The sequence below is a fragment of the Aotus nancymaae genome, unplaced genomic scaffold (assembly GCF_030222135.1).
Source record: "Aotus nancymaae isolate 86718 unplaced genomic scaffold, 86718_ANA_hifiasm-v0.15.2.pri h1tg000011l, whole genome shotgun sequence".
NCBI lineage: Eukaryota > Metazoa > Chordata > Mammalia > Primates > Aotidae > Aotus > Aotus nancymaae.
Window position 1 is genome coordinate 21088995 of NW_026988422.1, and position 6031 is coordinate 21095025.

The 6031-nt window shown below is 45.9% G+C and overlaps 1 protein-coding gene across 2 annotated transcripts in view; it reads right to left on the minus strand.

Moving 5' to 3' along the window:
• The window catches only part of GPR156 (G protein-coupled receptor 156), a 131907-nt gene extending 127925 nt beyond the window's left edge, over positions 1–3982 (minus strand). For both annotated transcript variants that reach the window (XM_012463922.2, XM_012463920.2), the window contains exon 1: positions 1246–3982. The gene's annotated coding sequence lies outside the window, so the exon portion shown is untranslated. The remainder of the gene's footprint in view (positions 1–1245) is intronic.
• Positions 3983–6031: the final 2049 nt, after the last annotated feature.

Here is a 6031-nt window from a genome sequence, read left to right on the forward strand (position 1 = left end):
CTTAGGACAGAAAAATGAACAAAAAGACCCCAAAACATGAAGGCCACACACACACACTCTCACACACACACACACACACACACACACACATCTCAGATGTTAGTCTTTTAATTAAGCTGGCTTTTAACCATTGAGCTCCTTTAAAAAAGTTTCTTTTAGGCCGGGCGCAGTGGCTCAAGCCTGTAATCCCAGCACTTTGGGAGGCCGAAGCGGGTGGATCACGACGTCAAGAGATCAAGACCATCCTGGTCAACATGGTGAAACCCCGTCTCTACTAAAAATACAAAAAATTAGCTGGGCATAGTGGCGCGTGCCTGTAATCCCAGCTACTCGGGAGGCTGAGGCAGGAGAATTGTCTGAACCCAGGAGACGGAGGTTGCAGTGAGCCGAGATCGTGCCATTGCACTCCAGCCTGGGTAACAAGAGCGAAACTCCGTCTCAAAAAAAAAAAAAAAGTTTTTTTTTAAACCTCATTACCATATTTCAGCTAGGACAAAATGCTGCTAGACTAACAATGATCACACAAATTATACAATTTCTGAGGGCTCTAAGTGTAAGCAGAAATTATCACCAGCTGGTTGTTAAATGCTAACTATAGTCATTTAAAAGGGATTTGCAAGACAGAATCCCAAGCCAGTTTTTTACCTAGTGATGGGTCTCAGGCTGTAGGCTGCTCTCTACCATCCTAGACACAGACAAAAAGACAAAACAAAACAACAACAACAACACAACCCTGATCTTCTCTGTTGGAAGTGAGCTCAAACTCCATAAAAGAGTTACCTGCTATCCATCGTCAGAGAAGTAGGAAAACTTGCCTTCCTGCTGGAAGCAAGTAAAACTCAAAAAAAAAAAAAGGAGTTCTACAGCAAAATAAACTTTAGATCCCCACCAAATTTGGAGAAATCAGGGATTCTCTGGAGGGGATACTCTCAGACCTCAGCAAATTGTCCTATCGGTTTGAGCCATAAAGTTAGTGTCAGGTCTACATATGCAAGCCTGGAGCCTAGAGCCTGAAAGTCTGAAGTCCTGCTTGCCTGGGCTGATGTCTCCCACCCCCTGCCTGTGTTTGCCATTGTCCCTCATCGCCCAGCCGAGCTTCCCCCAGACAAGCCCCTCACCCAACCCTGCCATCTTAACTGTTCTTATAATAATGTAAATACCTCTTACCCAACCCTGCCATCTTTAACTGTTCTTATGATAATGTAACTACCTCTCACTCAACCCTGCCATTGTAACTGAACTTACATGTATGTAACAGTAAGGCCTCTCTGTTCCGGATTAGCCTTTGCATGCTGTCCGGTGTTTGGATCCCACTGGGGGTCAGTCCCTGGTAACTGGACCCTGACGTACTCTTGAGGGTTCTGGTAATCTGCTGGAACATGCTCCTTCAACCATTTGGAATTGGCTTGGAGTACTGATGAAAGGCGGAGGCCTTTCATCTGTGTTAAAATGATACATAAGCAGCTGGTGGCAATCAGCCCAAGTGGGGTTATCAGTTTGGACAATAGTTTGCAATAGGTCAACGAGAGCTTGTGAATTCTCCGTATAAGATGGGGTGTTACTTTTCCAGTTGATAAGATCAGCTGAGGTGAACTAGAGGTACGTAAAAACACGCCTTTCCATCACAGGGCCATCCTTATCCACTCCTGTATACTTCTGCTCTCTTAAAGGCATCTGCACCCCTGCCTTGGGTCACAGGCTGGCTGCTATACGAGGAGTTCCTCCTGGGAAGTGGATGGCTATGGGAGGAGTCTCTCCACATGCTCTCTTGTCTACCCTGGGTGGTTTAGGGGTGTGCAATTCTGGCGGGGGTGCCGAGGTTTCAGGCCCAGGGGCGAGGAGTCCCTCCTCCAGACCAGGGGGCGGGGGTATCATTGGCAAAAGCTCTTCTGCTGCTGGATCTGCCAGGACCTTAGGAGTCTGTGTCCCCCAGCAGGTGGAACGGAGTTTTTTCCTAGCTGCCTGTCTCTTTGCCATCAGTACAGTTGCTGCCTGTCCTCTCAGCCACTGTGGGGGGTTTAGAACTAGCTGCAGCCACGAATCTATGTACAGAAATTGATCAGGGTCTCCTGGCTTGCATATAACCTTATGCCATACTTTGGAGACAAGAGACATGTCTAGGCCCTCAGAGGGCCAATCCACCCCAAATACTGGCCAGTCTACCTCAGATAGGGTCCTCAGCTTTCCTGGTGTCATAGTTACTCCATAATCCCCACTAAATCGCTTATTGAAGTTTTTCAGCATAGTCCCCAGAGGAGTAGGCTTACTATGAGTGTGGCCCACGTTTTTGCACAGAAAAACAGTATTCACAGGAAGTAAAGAGAGTTTGACTTCAACCTCAGTTTCTCCTGCCATGCACGATGCGACACACTCTTTCTTTCACTTTCACTTCAGGCCAGTAGAATCGTCTCCCTTTCGGGGAGTGTTTCAGAGAGTTCGTTAATCCCCTCAATACCTAGATTGCGAGGGCACCTCCTTCTTGCCGTATGTGGATCGTTCCTAATCTCCCTGCCCCCACAATTTGCCAGGAGCTTAGGGCTCTCTCTAATGGACCTGCCACTCCATTTCACGGCTGGTGAGTCCAATTGGACCACTCCAATCACTCACACAATCATACACCTCCCCATTTCCCCCACCCTGTATGACGAGACACATTCTCTTTTCCACTTTGGCTTCAGGCCAGTAGGATTGTCTCCCTTTCAGGGAGTGTTTCAGACACTGCTTGGCATCAGAGAGTTTGTTAATCCCCTCACAATACCTAGATTTTGAGAGCACCTCCTTCTAGCCGTATGCGGATCACCCCTAATCCAGCCAGCCCCACAATATGCCCGGAGCTTGTGGCCCTCTCTAACGGACCTGCCGTTCCCACATTTCATGGCTGGTGAGTCCAACTGGACTCCTCCAATTACTCACACAATCACACTCCTCCCTCCACCCAAATTGAAACCAAAAACAAGACTTCCAAGGTTAGTTAGAGAGAGAGAGGGCCGAGTTCAGGAATGCCAAATCTGCCACATGTGGGCGATCAGGCCACATTTCCATCTAAAGGAGGTGGGCAAGTTTCCCAGGATTGATCCTACTGTGTTTCTGTCATCTGGACACTCCAGGTACCCATTCCTTCTTGGTGTTCAGCCACTGGGTGGATCCACACTGCAGGGGCTTTCCTGCTTTGCTTTGGTGAGGCTTTCCACTGGGGCCAATACCTGCCTGGGAGCACTCTTAGAAATTGTGATCTGGCACCCCCGCAGGGCAAGGCAAAACTGCCTGAAAGGCTGTCTCAACTGTCCGCCAAACAAAACTAACTTCCCAGTCAGGGAACCAAAGAATGAAGCAGGAGGGATCACAAACAAACCTCTCGAACACGGAACTGGGAAGGAAGTGGTGTTTTATTCGGCTGGGAGCTGTGGCGGCATAGATGCCTACCAACTCCCCAATAAAGAAAATCCTTGCCCTTTTAAAGTCTTACAGCTCTAGAAATTACATGTTAAAGGGTCTTGATCCATGAAGTAGGCATGGGGTACATGACTTAGGTGGGGGTCTGATCATGTTCCAGAAAGATTCCTCCATACCATATCCATGATCTATAGATGGGATTGTTCAGCCAGGCTTCAAAATAGCTGCCCAGAGGAAACCCTTTCCAACATCTTTTTCCTCCCTATGGGCGAAAGACTAATCTGCTTAGATGGCCAAAGACTGAAGATAATTGGTCTAGTTTCTCTACTGGGCAGCACTAAGATATTTAAGAATTGACCTGTGCTCCTTTGGATCTGTCTGCCCAAAGTAGTATGTTCTGTTCTGGCCAGTCGTATAGAATACTATCCAAGGGTAGACTCAGTCCTCGCAGGGGAAGCCTGTGATTTTGGTCAGTTACATTCAATTTAATTAAGGGGAAGAATATAAAAAGCTCAATTCTGACTTGATAAAAGTGGTGTTTTGTTCCGTATCTCAGGTCAATGTCAATTTCTTAGTTGATTTTAAACAGTGGAAAGGGGAAGGCTTTCATAAGCCAAATGAACATGCTTCACCAAATGTAGTTCTGCCTCACAGTGTCATGATGATTAAATAAGATAGGTTCTTGAATGTGCTTTAAAGAGGTACCCAGATGTTTATTCTTAAAGTCATCACCAGATCTAAAATTCGGAATACATTGAGATATAGCGCAGACTGCATCACTTCAATGCTAGTAGGCCTGTTATTGTGGACTACCAGTAGTACCAGTACTGTTACTGATTTCCTGTTATGGCATAGTAAACAAAGGAAGCAGCATCCTATAGCAAAAACAAGTCCTTTTTTTTTTTTGAGACGGAGTCCCACTCTGTCGCCCAGGCTGAAATGCAGTGGCATGATCTCAGTCCACTGCAATTTCCGCCTCCTGGGTTCAAGCAATTCTCCTGCCTCAGCCTCCTGAGTAGCTGGGATTACAGGCGCACATCACCAGGCCTGGCTAATTTTTTTGTATTTTTAGTAGAGTTGGGGTTCCACCATTTTAGCCAGCCAGGTCTCAAACTCCTGACCTTGTAATCCGCCCACCTCAGCCTCCCAAAGTGGTGGGATTACAGGCCTGAGCCACCGTGGCTGGCCAGAAACAAGTCTTGAAGTGAAAATTTGAAAGCCTGGATTCAAGATTCAGCCATATAGATTCTAGAAAAAGTTTCTCTTGGTTTGAATTTTTTTCATCTTCCCAACAAGTGAGTCAATTTTGGACTTCTAAAGTTTCTTCTAGCTCTAACATTCTATGGGATGCTGACAGATTGTTCATGAAGCTGGAAGTGACTGGTATGATGGATGGAACATGCCCATCATACATATCCCCAGAAATGTTCTGGCTTTCTATTTGGTATCTACAAAGAATTAGACAAGTCATTGAAGAATAAAATGTTCTTGTGGCACTAGTTCTAAGGAGACTGGGTTGTTTAGAGAACAGTTTTACCTTTAAGAAAGGAAAGAGAGGTGGGGTGTGGTGGCTCACGCCTATAACCCCAGCACTTTTGGAGGCGAGGTAGGTAGATCACCTGAGGTTGGGAGTTCAAGACCAGCCTGACCAACATGGAGAAACCCCGTCTCTACTAAAAATACAAAATTAGCCGGGTGTGGTGGTGCATGCCTGTAATCCCAGCTACTCAGGAGGCTGAGGCAGGAGAATTGCTTGAACTTGGGAGGCAGAAATTGCGGTGAGCTGAGATCACACCATTGCATTCCAGCCTGGGCACCAAGAGTGAAACTCCATCTCAAAAATAATAATAATAAAGAAAGGAGAGAGGTCAATTACACTCTTATGTGTTTTCTCTTCTCCCTCAAATTTCTTGAGTCTCCCTTTGCCAATAAACCATCTATATTAGTCCATTTTCATACTGTATGAAGAAATACCCGAGACTGGGTAATTTATAGAGAAAGAGGTTTAATGGACTTACAGTTCCACCTGGCTGGGGAGGCATCACAATCATGGTGGACGGCAAAGGAGGGGCAAAGGCACATCTTAAATAGTAGTAGGCCTGTGCAGGGCAACTGCCCTTTATACAACCATCACATCTCGTGAGACTTATTCACTATCACAAGAACAGCAAGGAAAAACCTGCCCCATGATTCAATTACCTCCCACTGGGTTCCTCCCACGACACGTGGGGATTACGGGAGCTACAATTCAAGATGAGATTTGGGTGGGGACACAGCCAACCATATCACCGTCCTCTATATCAACCAGGGAAGTGCTGGCCTTCTTCCATCTTAGCACATTTGAAACATCAGCTGTTTTGCAAAGTACATGTCCTTCCTATCCACTCTGTTTACCCCAACACAACCACAATATTCTTCCATATCCTGGAATTTAGAAAAATGTCAGGTGTTCCAATATCACCAAAATAATCGCACTATAAACTACTGATATGAAGTGCTATAATGTCAACATGCTCAGTTAGAACTATATTACTCTGGGTTAAGACTGTGTATTCAATATTTATTGGATTGAATACTGTCCTTTACTAGAACTATTGAGAAAGGCTAACATTAGGTAGAAGTCTAGTAGCACTCTGTC